Consider the following 16,619-nt stretch of genomic DNA (forward strand, 5'->3'; position numbering starts at 1 on the left):
TGCTGTTATTTAACCAACACATCGGAGTCGTGAAACAATTTGCGGCATCGCCCCTCCAGTCTCCAGCCTGCCCCCTCCCAGCACAAACACACACAATGCTTTTAGTGCTGTCACTGGTGATTGTTATCCGAGCGGCGCCGGCACGGAGCTGTGTTCTCTGTGACAAATTTCAGGCTGCTGTGATAATACCAGGGCGCTCGTGTGTGAGGGGTTGTGGCGTTGCCCCTCCCTGCGGCAGGAGACCTGTACACTGCAGGGGGGGGGGGTTGGCAGGCTTGCAGACTCACTGTCGCTCATTCGAAAGGGGGATGAGGGAGGGGGGTTTCATCATTAGAGGGAGGCGGGCCCAGTCTGAAGAGATGGCAGAGAGGGGCTGTTTATGTAACACTGAAACATCCCTGACACCAATCACAGTATCTGCTTAGCTGGCTGGTGAGGCTGTTGAAGATCCACTCCTATGTCAGGAAGGCCTGACATCTAACTACGTCCTCTGCACACGCCAACGTTAGAGCCAGCTACCTGTCAAGCATTATCTCTGTTTCTCCACAGGTAGTCAATTTCTAGTCTCACCCTCTTATTTGTTTCGGACATCGTTCGGACGTGGCTGAGCATGCCTCCCAATGTGGTGCTAATGGTATCCGAGCAAAATCCTTTGGGACATGGAAAAGGTGTCATGCGTCATACGGAATGGAAGTGTGTGCGAGAGCACGCTTTCTCCCATTGATTCTTCCATTGCTTGCTTGTCCGTGTCAGGTGTGCCTGCTGGATTGTTAGTGACTGCAGAGGCTATTGGCAATGTAAATGACAATGCCATTTATTTATCTGTTTTCAAAACCAACACATAAATACCATTTTTTTTTAATATATATATAATTTTAAGCATGCGCGCCCGCCCCCTCCCCGTAGATGCCAGCCGCCGCTGGAGACAGTGTCTTAAAGAATGTGATGGCTCCAAAGACGTGCCATGGGTAGGAGCTATGATGAAACATTCGTTCAGGTACAGGCAGTGCTTTAAATGGAAAAAAATAAGTGCAGGTACTCACCAAAAATAGGTAGTGGGTTGGGGGCGTGGCAAGGGGCGGGGCTAAGTTTGTCAATAAATGGCACACTGACGAATCAGTACTAGTGCTGCAGTTTTTGTTTTTTTAAAGCATGAATGCTTTTATGTAAACTAGAGGGCCGGGATTTTGTTTCATGCAAATCCCTTTCATTTAAATTGTTGATGGGCGAAGATGTGCGCTGGATTAAAACAATGGGCATACTAACAAGCTGTGTGCCCTGAACAATGTGGCCCACACTCACGCCCATCAGGCTTTTTATTAACCTTCTGACACCCTCTGAAAGGGACCCTGCAGGGATACTTGACCTTTCACTCCAGAGAGGTACACGCAGCTCTGTCTACTACTGAAGACGAGCTGCTGTGCTGCCTCTTTTGAACCAGCTCAGCCCTGGCACAGCTCGGTTTGAAAGGCACTTTAACCCATAGCAGGCCGTGCAGCAAAACCTGCCTAGGACGGAGCTCAGGAGCGCAGCACCAACTCATCCAAACCGGGCCATTATGAGTACCGGTACTCTCCTTTCCCGAGGAAAGGTCCCGTTACTCAAGGGGAGAAAATATGTAAGTTCCGGGACTCCGTACCGGTGAGTACCGGCCCATTTAAAGCACTGGGTACAGGCAAAGGCGAATGCTCAGATGGCGATTGTTTTCCTCACACTGGCAGAGAACATGCACAAATCATGTAACTTGCACAGGTCATGCAAGCAGATTTTACTTAAGATCTGTGCTCTTGAAAAACTCCTCTACACCATCATATCACACTGTTGGCTCTTTGGCCAAAGGACTTTTCCAGGTAATATTTCCGTGGGGAACCATAGAGCAATAATAATAATAATTTGATTTTCTGTGGTCATTTCTGAACGCTAGGCAACAGGTGTTAAAATTATCGAATGTCAACGTATCTTTTTCAAAGGTAAGAAATTCCGAGATGACTTTGCTGGTAATGACCTTCCTGACCTGCAGATGCATGGATTTCAGCCACTCGCGCCGCCTCAATGAGCTATGTTGTCTGATGCGTCAAGCACATTTGCCTAAGTCCAAAAACCACAGTACTAACGCATTCGGTAAGTGTAGGAGGATGAAGATGCGTTTGACGCCTTATAGTCCACCCTGCACCTACCCATAGCAATGCAGCCATGAGGTGACCAGCAAATACGAATATGCTCGCCAGGGCAGTGTAAAAAGACGGTATGGCGTTTCTTTAAGAAAACATGAGAAAATAGGACTTCAGGCAACTACCGGGGTCTATTGGTTTAAAGAAGAAATAAAACTTCCACTGCAGCTTCAGGGTAAGTAATTTATCCGTGCCAGATGTAAAAATAGATGGAGGTAACACGAGGTTATAACCAGGCGTAATTGTGACGATGATCTAAAGAAACACGAACTAGAGCTTACGTGCGCAGCACTGACATTTGGGGCGCTCCCCTGAACAGTACACTACACATCGGCGGGGCTTGAACGTCGGAGGGGAAAGAGCGCGCACAGCTACGTTGCAGGCGGCTGATTTTGTGGCGCTCATAAAGGTTAAAGAACTATCAGCGTTGTAAATGGAAATGACTCGCTGTTAATCTTATGAATGGGTGGCATGGCAACAGATACTGCATTGCCTCCACAAAGCTCTTGATATTTATCATAAAGGTTTGAAAGCATCATTTCCTGAAAGAAGTTTGGAGCTCCATTTGCTTTTTAATGCATGCAATTCAAGCGAACCAAATATATCCTCGTCCCATGTGCAGTGAGGTTATTTTTCTTTTGGGGGGGGGGGGAGGGGGACTGAGAAGTAGGACTGGCAAGCAATGGAGTGTATTTTTCCCCTAGACCTCCCAGTGTTGTTTAATTAATCTAGGTGCACTTGAACTATTCGTTGTCACGACACACACGGGCAATGACAATATCAATTGAGGGGTTACTTACCTCTTTTGCAATGTATATGGTCCCCTGCCTTATCTGATACGCTGCGCTCTGCGTTTAAGTATTTGAAAGCTGATGCCTTGAGACCCTCACGGGTGAGTAGCGCGCTTACAAATTCCCCTGACTGAGTGATTGAATTTCCCCCCTATAGGACGCCAATGAAGATGCCAACTAGCTAGTTCCCAAATCGCACAAGAGAAGATACTCATGCATGGTAGCCAGTTCCGCACTACAAATTCATACGTTTTATTGCTTCATGGTGCGACTGGCTGCAATGTTTCCATCTGCTCGCAAGGTTTTTGTCAAATTTAATAAAAAGTGTTTGATTGGGTAGCTAAGCTAGGGCTACCTGATAATAAGTATCCTTATTAACCTGTAAATTCAAGTGGGTGTCCGTGTCTTCAGTAGGTCCACCAGTAGTTAGAGAAAATAAAGAATCATAAAGTGAGGTAGATGTGTACTTGTAAGAGGTATTTGTTAAAGCTGTCAACAAAGGCAAAGGAAGATGAAAAAATAATTCGGAAAGGTAAGATTTTCTGAAACTTAGACAATGAATCCCCCAGTACCAAACTGTATTTTCCTTGCATAGTTATTGCACTGGAGCAATGTTAGTTATCTCCAATTGGCAGTGGCGGCTGCTCTGATTTAGATGTGGTGTGACAACGCGAACACAGGGGGGGATGAAATCATAAATTAACGCACTTACCTGCCGCTGCGGCCACCACCTCGGTTCTCCTCTCCCGACGCTGGTGCACACTGCACAAGCTCCCAGGGGACAATCACGGCGCTGCTCTCATGCTGGTTCCAGTATGAAAGCCGCATGATGATTGGCCAGAGCATGCCGACTAGACGCTCGCTCAGGCACAGGGATCCTTTATCTGTACACCACCCGGCTGTGCAACACAGCTGGGTTGGAGAAATGTAGGTGCATATGTCGGCTTGGCCGACCCAAGACACTGGCCAGACTTTAATGCGCACTTACAGTGCCCAGCACTCCCCCTGCCTACTGCAGATGTGACACTCCATCAGGGTAGTCCTGCCCCAACACTTCACTGGTAATGGATAGGTAAGAAAAAAATAAAATGATAACAAAATGGTTTTATTATCATTGTATTTGGCATGTTTGTATCTGCTACCTCTCTGTGGGACGACGCTCCTCTGCCATAACGGAGGAGCTGCCCCTGCCAATTGGGTAATAAAGATAGCAAGTTTGTTTTCTTGGAATTAAGCCAAGTAGGCACTTAAGTTTTCAAACTCTTGGAAAAGGAAATATATAAAATACAGTGAAAAATGCAATGAGTGTACATGAGGGCTTGCTTCTATGGATTAACCAGCCCTCTCAGCACAAAGTATGGTGTGCAGTATAATAAACGCAACAAGATTCATATGTTTTTCTGTTGATGATCTATGCAATTCGGACACTGAACTGTTTACAATGTAGCCAAAGAACCGGATTCAAGCACATCTACGAATGCACCATGTACATGTATAGATTAATCTTCAGTTGTGCATTTATTGATTCTTCCTTCAAGAACTAGATTTCTTCTTAAATATTTTTCATAATATTTAAGACTATGATACATACAAGTTGATGAATGTTATAAATTGGGTTATTGTTTGGGGGAGTAAGTACCCACCCCAAGTAATAATCACAATCCTTGTCAGAGAAAACCACTAAAGTCACTACCCTAAGCCCAACCCTGCAGTAGCTATGGCTCAGAGCAGACAGTCTTAACTTAGAGGTTATGTGTGAAGTATTTATGCAGTACTAAAACAGTGATAACGTTTAAAGGCAAAATAATAAAAATCTCAAAACAAATTAGAAAAATAAAGTCAATTTTAGGAAAGAAAATTAAACTAAAATGAAAACATTTTAGCAAAAGGAATCAATCATATGAATTTCTTAAGTTTTAGGTAGAAATAGCACCAGCACGCACAAAGTACCAATGATAGTCACTGGTAGTGGTAGAACATGACCTATGCACAATTTTACGTTGACTGTGTTCAAGTGTGAGTCAGATACACTAACCAGGTTTGTCCTAATGATAAATTTGACCTTCTGACTTTAGCTTTTTAAGTCCCAATCCACCACAAGAGTACACTTCTAAAGCTTCCAGGGCCCCAAGGGAGGCACTGTGAAACTCACAGAGGGCCAGGCAGAGACTTATAGGTGATTCCAGTCCAGGTCCAGGTGCCACTGGTCAGCTCAGCAGTTGCAGGAAAAGGACTTTTGTAGCTTGTTGTGTTCCTGTAGCTTTAACAGGAGGTCAGCCTTATGACACTTGGAGTCCACTTCATTGCCCTGGGTACAAGAGAGAGAGCAGGTTCAGTCCTTCAGAGTTCTTCTCAGGTTGCAGACAGCAAGCTGAGAAGGGACTGGGGCCCCTCCAGGAGTATACAAATATATAGTTTGACATATGTAGTTTAATTTACCCAGATACATACAGGGTGTGGTGTCCCTCTGGATTCTCTTTTTCCCTAAAGGACTGCTTAACAGTGGGTTACCTTTGAGGACCACGCATAGAAGTAATCAGGTCTGCTTTGATGAGGAGGAAGAATTCATCCCCTGAGGGCGATGGGTTATAGGAGGTGGTAGATGCCTCAGTTAATAAAGCTGTATCCAATTCCCTGAAGCCTTAAGGGAGTAAACTCCTCACTTTATCCGAGAACCTTCCTACCCCTCCCCAGGTAGTAAGATGGGACACCACCTTGTGGAATAAATGAACACAGAAGACATAAGGCCCAAGTCAGACCAAGGCCAAACAGAAGAGGGAGGTTCCCAATGAAGATGATACTTTTGCAAAGTACAAGGAGGCTTTCTTGGCTTGGTCCAAATGAATGGCAAAGGAGTAGCTCACGTGCCAAAGACCTCGCCATGATCCTACCAGTGACAAAGTTGCAAGAAATTCCGAACTTAGCCCATCCTTTGCCCCTTACATAGACGATAATCCTGATGAGACTGGGTCTTATGAGAATTCATATGATGGTTCAGAGGCTGGCAGACCCTGTTGACTGACCCAGGAACCTAAGTGTCGTGAACCAGATAACCAGGACTTAATGGCAGAGTTCCACTGGACATGCCGGACCTGCAAGACGTCTTCCCTCCTACATCCTTTAATGGACTCCAGACACCAAGGTTGCAACATACATGGATGCTTCCTTCTAAAAACCCTAGATAAGGAATCTAGAGGGCATCTCGGGGCTAAATGCTCCAGCCCCACTTTAGTAGGCACAGTGGCATCCACACCTGAGATTGACAGCCACATAGTCATATTCATAGCAGAGTTTCTATAGGACTCCAATAAGGGCATAGGTTGCCAGTACAGGCTGTTGGGCATAACAGGACCACTCACCAAGATTTTGAATATGGCGGAAGATGCCAAGGAGTCAGGGACTCTGATATCCACGGTGGTTCTTTCATGATAGACCCAGAGGTTGGCCCTTTTCCTAGGAAATACAAATTGCAACATCTATGCTGAGAGATGCAGAATGCTCCTTATAAAAGTTGATCCAAATCTTGGAGACTTAGCCACTTCTGAGATAGGCATGGTTGCTCAAGTGGGGCTCTTTGGTGATCCATTCCTCAAAGAATTGGGCAAATATGTTTCCACCTTTACTTCCTCTGAAAAGGCACAGGCCTCAATAAAGATCATTCACAGGCAGAAGGGTATTTAGGGGGTGGAGGGCTGGAAGAGAGCGCTCTTCCACCCGTTTACCCAACCAAGGTTCTTATTTAAGTGCAGGCATCTTAAAGACGCCAGTGGCTAGACCTGAATTGCTTTAGTAGATTTTTCCCTGCAAAGGAACCGGCGAGAATCGTAGAGGCAGAGGAAACGTCAACCCTTCAAATGGATTCCCTGGTGAGTCAGATCACTTTTCCCTTGTAGAAATAGGAGAAAGATTGGCTTAATTTGTTCACAACTGATGAGAACTGACAAGCGAAGCCTGGCCCTTCCAACTGTTCAGGGCATTAGGATAGACTATTAAAGCTCAATAAGGCAATGGCGGAGGCCGAAACATATTTCATTCTTGGCCAAAGAATCGCCTTTAAAGACCAGGAAGTGCTAACCTTGGAGAAGAAAGGGACCATCGCTCCAATGAGGTCACACACTCAGGACTTCATTAGAAACATATTTTTGGTGTAGCAGAAAGACAAAGGGCACCATCATGTCATCAATAAAGAGAATTCAAAAAGGTAGTGGCTTTCCACCATTTCAAGATGGATAGAATTGCTCTACTCAGGGATATCCTCCAACTGGGCAACTGGATAGTCACTCTAGACTAGAATGACATCTATCTGATGGTGCTGTTCATTTCTCCTCATCGTAGGTTCTGGTAGTTCTGATGGTGTATGAATTTCAAAGTGCTACCCTGCGGTCTGTTATTGGCCCCCTGGTGCTTACAAAGATACTTAGACTAATCAAGGAGTTCCTCCCAGTGAAGAGAACTCGCATTATTTTCTGCCTCAGTCATATTCTATATCTTATACTATATACATTGATCAATGCCCTCTTTGGCTCAGACCACAGCTGGACTTGATAAACACTGTTACATAGCCTGGGGTACATACTCAATGCTGAGAAGTCGGCCCCAGTCCAGACTCAGAATATTATGTTCTTGGGCTTCATTAGAGATACCAGCCAGGCAACCTTGTAACTGCTGCAATCAAAGATCAACCACATCAAAAGGAGTCAAACACTCCAAAATCGGATGGCCTTACTTCAGCAGACTGCTAGAGTAGTTGGTCTATTGCAGCCTCCAGTCAAGTGGTTTTCCCCAGGTCTCTCCACTATCGGATCCTGCAGCTCATGAAGGTCCTGCATCTGAGAAGGGAACTCACTTATTTGGAGTAAGTAGCCCTTGTGAGCGCGGCAATGCATTGGTGACTGCAACACATGGAAGTCTGGAATGGCAAAGCTATCTTCGAATCCACACTAGATCTCGTGATAAAGAAGGATGGCAGCAAATTATTCAGGGGAGCCAGATGCACAGATTTATCTACTGGGGGAAGATGGTCAGATGATAAACTGGCACTTCAAACCAGCTGCCTGGAACTTCTGGAGATCTCCTTTAAAGTTAAGTGTTATAAAAAAGACCAGCTCAAATGTTGTATTCTGCTGAAAATGGACAACATCTCAATAGTGTGCTACATCAATCATATGAGAGGAACACGGTCAAAGCAAAGGATTTCTGGCACTTCTGCCTTAAGAACAAGGTGGTGGTGACAACTGAGTATCACCACAACATCACAGTGGATTGCCAATCAAGAAACTTCCTGAATGCCAGTGCTTGGAGGCTTCAACCGTACATATTTCACACTCTCATAACAAGATGGGGTCCATGCAAGATGGACCTGTTTGCATCGCAATCGGATCACCATCTTCAAAGGTATTTCAGCTGGAGGCCAGACCCAAGGATGGTGGTGACCAATGCATTCCTTCAATGTTGGTCAACTGAATTCAACTATGCCTTTCAACGGAGCTCAACTATGGAGCCAGCAGGCGAACCTTGTTTTAATTAAGCTGACCCAGAGGTCTCAAGTATTGTTTTCGGTTCTGTTGGAACTTTCTTGGATTCACCAATACATCTCCCCTTTGGAATACAGTCACAGGCTGTCACTGTCTGGTGCTAGAGTGCTCCCTTCAGCTTAAGGCTTGGAAGAATACAGGACTTGATGGACACTCCCAGGGCTTTCAAGACACAATGAGGAGATTATCAGGAAGGCTGGCAGACAGCACAATTAAGAGATACAGATCGACCTGGGAAAGTTAGCATGTTGATGTTTAGAACAGCACATGGATCCCATGGGATCCGACATAGTGCATGTGTCAAATTTGCTTTCAAACCTGGTGACAGAGGATCGGGCATACAGGTCAGTAAATGCCTTCAGGTCTGCCATTTCTGCACAACATACTGCACAACATACTCCAGAGGATTAGTCTTCAGTCCAAAAACACCCTGTGGTATGTCACCTTCTAAGGGGTATCAGAATGACAGTTCCCCCAAAATGCAAATACTCAGGTCTGTGGGTTGTGAACACGGTCTTCAATTTGTTTTTGTCTTGGCAGCAAACTGAGCCCCTCTTTCGAAAAGAGTTAGCAGGTAGATTTTCTATGCTCCTTTGTTTAATATCTTGTAAGAGAGTATCAGACATCAAGGCTAAAGTCTTCATGGGAAGGATACTTACCCTGCATGGGGTTACTTTTTTAATACCTCTATGTACCAAAAGCAACACCAAAGTGATATCTTATTGGGTATACAAGAGTACTCCAAAGATCTGTATGGTACATTGGTATAAGGCCAACAAGACCTTTATGGGGAAGATCAGACCTCCTGGAGTATCACAATTACTGATTACGATCTGGAATCCATTTATAGCAGTGCCATCACCCACCATCGCTAGATAGATGAGATGGGTCATCTAGGAGCCAGATGTCTCATGGTTTTGGGCTTATTTAGTAAGAGGGGCTATGGCCTCAAGAGCTTTTTATCTGATGGCAAGCCTGGAGGATATCACAAAGGCAGCTTATTGGCCTTCTGACTCAACCTTGAACATTTTCATTTCAAGTCGGGGAGGCATTGCTGCTCTGGTGGCAAACAAGCTCTGAACTAGAATAATCCTCACCTCCATTCATGACATACAATGTAAAATGTACTAGCTAATGTGAAGGAAAGGACTACCTCCCGCAGAGGATTGTTGACGGTTCACATATCCTTGTATGAAGTCTCACCCATGAAGCCTTAAGAAGAAAGTATGAGGAATTCAAGTTGATCATTAACTAAATGTATGCTACATTGTAAATAAAACTTGTGCTGGTCAATGATAGAGATTTGAGGATGATATACCAGAGATTATGTTTTTTTTCTCATTTAACATGTTCGGAACAAAAACAGTCCTTGGAGTATGGCAGCTTAGTTCGCAGAAAGAGGGAGAAATCCTAAAGAAGCTGCAATGCATATAGGTATGATGGACTTTGATTTGTTGTTAGGACATTTTAGATTCCAAACCCCTATCGAAATGGAATTAGAAATACACAAATAAATGTGAATTTTATTATCTAATTTATTTTCTAAAATGGAAAATCAACAATCTTGTCAAGAACAAGGAAAATATAAATAATTCAAACTAAACTCAGAGCTAAAAGAAATTAATGCATAGCTCAAGAATAAACAATTACATATCGAGCACCCATCCCGACTAGTGATAATAGAACTCTATCAGGCAGACCAACATTTCATCTTCCTGCCATATCTCGTATCACAGGACTGTTACTTTTCCCTCCAACACCACAGCCATAAGGAGTTTAATATCGAGGTACCACAGAACATGGATCTGACACTTATGCACATGTTTTAACATCCATGATTAGCCTACAAAAGACAACACTGATCTGCAGACTAAGATGTTCTTGATAGGGTAGTTATTAGCCAACATATATGGCAAGTTACAAAAACTCCAAACAAATACATCATATGTACTATTACTTTTGTCTCTTCTTTTATGCATTATGAAGTTATGCACACTGTACAAGAGTCAAGCTGCAGACTGGCTGTGGACGATTAACCTTCTTACAGCTGCCTTCCTTTTTAGCATCCCTAATATTGCTTTCATTCCAAAGTCAATCGAGCCCACGGGTGGCTTCCTGTGGCATCTCTTGGATTTTCTCTCACCTGATACAGCCCCTTTTCCATGTCATGGGAGCTGCAGCAAATCTCTGTTTTCTAAACCCGGAATTCCATGTATGTTTCCTGGTGATTTTATGTTCATGTTGCCTGCTTTTCATGCACTTGCCTGCCTGCTGGTTGTCCACATTAGTGACCTGACGCTGCCCGATCTGCATGTATGTTGACAGGTTTGGTTGTTGTCACCTTAGGTGTGATATGGGCCACAGCTAAGCACATATGGTATTTCAGGGTCTGGCAGCAGAGGGGAAATGACTTGTAGAAATGTGTTTCAGCTGAGGTTTTGCAAGATAATCTGCTGGAGAATGGTCATTAATGGCTGGAGGACCAAAGAACATGTAAACTCTATCCCAAGATAGAGTAAGTCACACACACAACATGAGAATTGATCCCAAAATGGTGGAATTAGACTATTTTGGAGAGTTACCTAGAGTTTAATGTGTGAGGTTTAACTCAAGAGCATATGTGAATAGAGTCAGAAACATTGCCCCTAGTGGGAAACAGAGAAGACTTTTAATAATGTCCAAACTGAATCTTGATAAAAGTGATCTTTCTCACAGAAGGACGGCCATAGTTAGATAAGGCCCCAGACCCATTGTTGTTTGTAAGATAACAAATGGCCTCATCATCGGTTTTGGAGCTCATCAGTCTCTGGAAGATCTTCTGAGCTCTCCAAAGTGACCAAATGGCAGCTTCTGAGAGGTGAGCTGAAAACTCGCTTACATTAGCAATTTTCCTCTATTTGCAGTTTATTTGCTTTGTAGTATCCCCAAATGCCTGGTCAATAAGTTAATGCTGGCAGACACTTTCATCTGTATATTATTAAATGGGCCAGTAGAGCCTTATTTCCAACTCTCAAAGCAAAATTAAACAGAATGTCCTCTGATTGTGAAAAGGTATGATGCCTGAGAGCGAGACAAGGAGACCAGGAACTGGATGAATCAAACGGTACTCCTAGGTTCCTGAAATGGGGTTACTTTTCCAATAATCCTACCTTTGGTCTGGATGCAACTAGATTTTAAGTTCTTTGGACCACAGGCCATATAAAAAGCTTCTGATATTCTTTTTCAGATTAAGGATGCCCATAAAGAGAACAAATGTATCAATGAGCCGCCTTAGCTCATTCAACGTCCGAAATAAGAGAACTGCATCATCTACATACAATAATGCTGGCATGGGTTTGTTTGTACAAGGGCAAATCCTGGCCATGCTCATTTAAAAATTGGTTACATTGATTAAGGTTGATAATGTACAGTAGGAGCTATATAGGTGCAAAAACGCACCCGTGACAAACCCCCCTCGGTCTAATGAATAGGACTTAGTCCACTCTCCGCCTTCACTGGAGAGCAAGACTCCCATGTGTAAATCCCGATGAAAAACAACAGGGCCTGGTACAGATCCATGTTGGGTTATAGATCCCACACCGTTGCCCGATTTACTTACTAAGAAAATAACTAAATTGCCTAGAGCACCTGATCCGAAAAGCTTGGATCCCATTATGGCTAAGGGGTATCATGGGTACCTTATGTCCCAAGGAGCCCCTAAATAGAGTAACACGTCCTCCCTTAACTCTGACAGAAGGGGAAGGTGAAGAAGGCAAACAATAGCTGGAGTAACTCTCACAGGAGATTTAATCAGTGGCCTATGTCTCCTGTAACATAATAATGTCAAAGGTGTTGATACATTGCAGCCAGCCTTCAATAGTAAGTTGTGGTATGAACTACTGACCTAATGGGAAAGCTGGATGCCATACCACTGGAAAACATTAGGATTTCTTGTAAGTCTAACTGATCAAGATCTGAGAAAGGAAACATCAGTTATTGACGGGAAGGTTTGAAGCTGGAGTAAAGGAAGGCAATACATGGAGGTCGGAGATCCTGCGATTTGTAATGGGTTGCAGATGACTTTAAAAAAAAACCAAGGGAGATGTTTTCATTGCAACAGCCTGGGAAAACTCATTAGTATCTCGTAGCAGCAAATTGTTTGCCAAATAGGACTGCCTAAAATTGAAACAATGCAGCCCCTGCATATCGTTTATAGAAGGACCTCCCAAGTGTACTCTCCTCAGAAACAGGAGGTCATCATATAATGAGTGATATTGATGTTAGAATACTTGATGAGCCAGTGACCGATTTTATTTTTACACCTGGCTAACGGTCTCTATTGTTTGACTAGAACATTAGCCAAAATGGACACTTAGGGGCGGGCTTCAGGGTGTAGGTTAGTAACTGGCGGATGGTTTTGGGGGGATGGGGTGGAGGTCTGGAATGCCACCCAGCCTCACATAAACCAAACTCTCTGCTGACATGTCTGTTGGGATTCATCTACAGGGACTTAATGTCTTTAATTATGTCGTCTGGGCAAAACACGCTACAACTTCAGACTGAATATTATGTCAACCCTGTAAGGCGACATTGGGGCAACAGGTTAAGCAGTGGAGGCTGGGCTGGAGGTGAATGCGGAGAATTTGGAGATAATTCCTTCTTTATCACTCAGTCACTTGTGGAGTGGACTCAAATAGGCCTAGATTAGGCCATTATGTTTTATTTGTTCCAAATCCCAACAAGGAGACTAGCCACCTTTCCCCAAAGACTAAGGAGAATATTGGGGATGGAGGATGTGAGTTTTGCAGCACCAGTTATACTAACCAGGGCTCGGAATCCCTGAGTCAATTAAAAATGAAGACTTCAGGCCACATCCACCCAGATATATCCTCACCAGGAGGTCTTAGAACATTATCATTCCCCAGCAAGGTGCTGTATGCCTGATCTACAAGCCAGTTGACAAGAGTATTGTTGTATATATATATATAGACAATCGCTATTCTGTGAGGGCAATCTACTTTGATATGACCAACAACAGCCCTTTGCGGAAAATAATCTAGGGTTGTGCCCTTAATTCAGGATTGAATTTCCCAGACACACCAATTCTTTGCATACCCAATCTTATATTTACAGAAGATAGGGAAAAGTGGATAAATGTGAAAAAACAGCTTACACATATTAATAAACTGCTGCTTGAAGCAAGTAAGTAATCATCGACACAAATTGACCCTCACTATGGCCTACAAAATTTAAGCGGTCACAGCACTATACATCTTTGAAAAAGCAAATTAATATTTATCAAATCCTTCCTCCCCCAAGTTTACAAAGAAAGTCATTGTCAGACCCTATCGGTTAGTCCTAAGCAAGACAAATAAGAAGCATAGTACACAAAAAAGTGATGCCAAGGATGCCTGAATTAATCTCAGCAGTGATAATTAATCAGATCCACATCCCAGTTCATAGTTTTTGTTACCCACAATGCCACCTTAGATTAGACCCAGTTATATGCAAATCAGCCTTGACCCAGCTCTAATAGGAACAGTCCAGTCCTAACTGCCAGCCAGGTTCTCTTTGAACTGTAACACAAGCACCCCAAGACTAGTTTCGACGTATTAGGGGCTCTTCAGTTGGGTACAGCCTGGGTGCAGTGGCAAAGCAAGCACAGGACACACGTCCAGCACGTAAGGTGTTGCCCTTAACTAAACCACTCTCTGCAGCAATCCTCTTACACAATAAAGAAGGGGCCCGCACAGTGGATAGATGTAATTTGAAAACATAATTATGAGGCAGCAGTAGACAAATTGGATCCAGAGGACGCACACTGAATAGACTCCCGTTATCCCCGTGTGACAAAATAACCGTAATCCAGACAGTGACGTTGCCCATATTTTTATATCTTCTTTTTAGCAGCTAATATTAACCAAGAGTTTATACTGCTGAGTGTGAAAGGTGCTGCTGTGGTTGATTTTAGAGGGGAAAATGAAGCAAGTTAAGTGGGATTTTCTCGCATGATTTGCATGATATGGTTGGCACTAGCCATGTCTATATTATGACTATATTACCTGTTTGCACAAACACATTATTCCAGGTTTTGCTTTCAATCGGATGCACCATATAAGCACAGGATGATACAATAGTGTTTTAAATAAGAGCTCATTAAAGACAGCAATGTGCAAAGAACACAACAGCCATGATTGTTACTACAGCTATTACAGGGTGGGCTTGCCTTGACCCAGCATAACTTTTGGTATAAACTATCTCTACTACCCTCTGTTACCACTGACAGATAACCCCTCTAACCCAAAGGATTATTTTTGCATTGACTTTGAAAGTGATGGGGAATTTATTATTGCAGAGGATGTTGCAGTTACAACCTGTGAAAGATGGAGAAGGAGAATCTCTGGTAATGATTGTACTGTACTTTAGAGTACCTCATATGCTGAATGCCTTGTACACCGTGGCTCCCTGTGTGTCGGATGAGTGCAATGCACATTCTAAAACGATAGGGAGGTGGAGGATGATATTCTGTCTCTACTGGGATGTGCATCTCACTCTCACATTTGAAGCCCCTCAGAATAGAGCGCAATAAGACCTAGCAAACCGATATCTGCTGAATGGTGGAATTACTGCTGCAACCAAATCAAAGAAATATCTATGAATAGTAGGCACATACTACTGTTGCTTAGTGTCCGCAATAATGTATACTACATACTAATGAGATTTGCAGATTTAGTGATGAACAAGACTCATGTAGGTGGTGCGGCAGGGAATGGGAACATTTCCTACATCTGGGCTGGCATTGCCCAGCAAAACAGGACTACTAGAAACAAATATACAGGATTCTGGAGATGGTACCTTCTTCAAACATAACATATATTCTAATGCCAGACTTGATGGGATACACTACGGATCTACCAGTGACATTTAGTAAATTTGTAGCAATGGAATTACTAATAGCAACATGCAGGAAGACTATGTATTGGTTACAAGATTACATAGTGCATGACTGGAAACATGATCTTTCCAGTTTCCACCAACAGTTCTATTTAGTCCTTTAATGACACCTGAACCAGCTGTGCTCCAGCTCAGATTTTGTGCCCCTTTCACAACTTTTGACTCTGCCAGGCCTGCTCAGACTGGGTTGCACAGACTGGGCGGCATTCCAGACCACAGATTCTTAGCCTTCATAGCCTGTTTTCCGACTGAATGTTTCCCAGTGAGTTTTTCTTTCAATAATTACTTTACAGGTGGAGCAGCGTAATTTTTTATTCCACCCCAAGGTACTGTAGGAGTGCATTATATTCATTATATTCGAATATATTCTGTGTGATTAACGTTACTAACAGAAAATGGGGTATTGCAAATCTAAGGTAATCCAAGTAAAACCTAAAGAGAACTATTAACTGTGTGCTTAGAAATGTGATTACTAAAGTTTTCTTTGCAATATTTTATTTACATATTAATATGCTAAGAGAGAATCGAGCTGACAACGTGTCTCATTGTGAAGCCAATAGTATGGCATTTATGTGCAGACTAGTGTTTAGACATTTATAAATTTAACAAGAAAAGAAATGCGTTACTTACCTGTAACAGCAGTTATCCAGTATTGGTGTCTTTCATAGATTCACATGCCCTAATCATTCCCCGTCGTCGAGACGGGAGCCTCCGGTACATAAAAAAGTAATGTCCTATAGACATACATAGAGAAAATAGGCCTAAGGGCCTCACCTTAGTAGCCTTTCCTTGTCCTTATGTAAAAAGGACCAAACTCTTAGAGTCTGCCAATCAGCTATGACCTTCCTCTAGAACCTTCCTGGGAGGAGCCTCAGTCCCTCAGATTTTCTACCGCACGTTGTGCTAGGGAGTCTCCAGCCTGAGCTCTCATCAGGATTCCTTCAAAATCATCTACTTGACATTTTTCGTAATAATCTAATTTAGTAATTCGTTAAGAAACTGCATTTATTTATTATGTGTTTAAGTAATGTGCACATATTTGTAACCCAGTGCACCATTAAGTTGACATGATTTTGCGGCCTCAATTGTACTTTGTGCACAAAGCTCATGTTCAGGTTTAACATTTGATTCGCAATTAACCTTCAATGTAGAATGTGCTTGGTTGCATTTTATCTCTCTACTGCAGGAGC

The 16,619-nt window shown here is 43.2% G+C and overlaps 1 protein-coding gene across 1 annotated transcript in view; it reads right to left on the bottom strand.

Annotated features, from left to right (window-relative positions):
- Positions 1 to 16,619, bottom strand: part of PUDP (pseudouridine 5'-phosphatase) — an 824,232-nt gene that overhangs the window by 345,527 nt on the left and 462,086 nt on the right. The window lies entirely within an intron of this gene.

The sequence above is a fragment of the Lissotriton vulgaris genome, chromosome 8 (assembly GCF_964263255.1).
Source record: "Lissotriton vulgaris chromosome 8, aLisVul1.2, whole genome shotgun sequence".
NCBI classification, from domain to species: Eukaryota; Metazoa; Chordata; class Amphibia; order Caudata; family Salamandridae; genus Lissotriton; species Lissotriton vulgaris.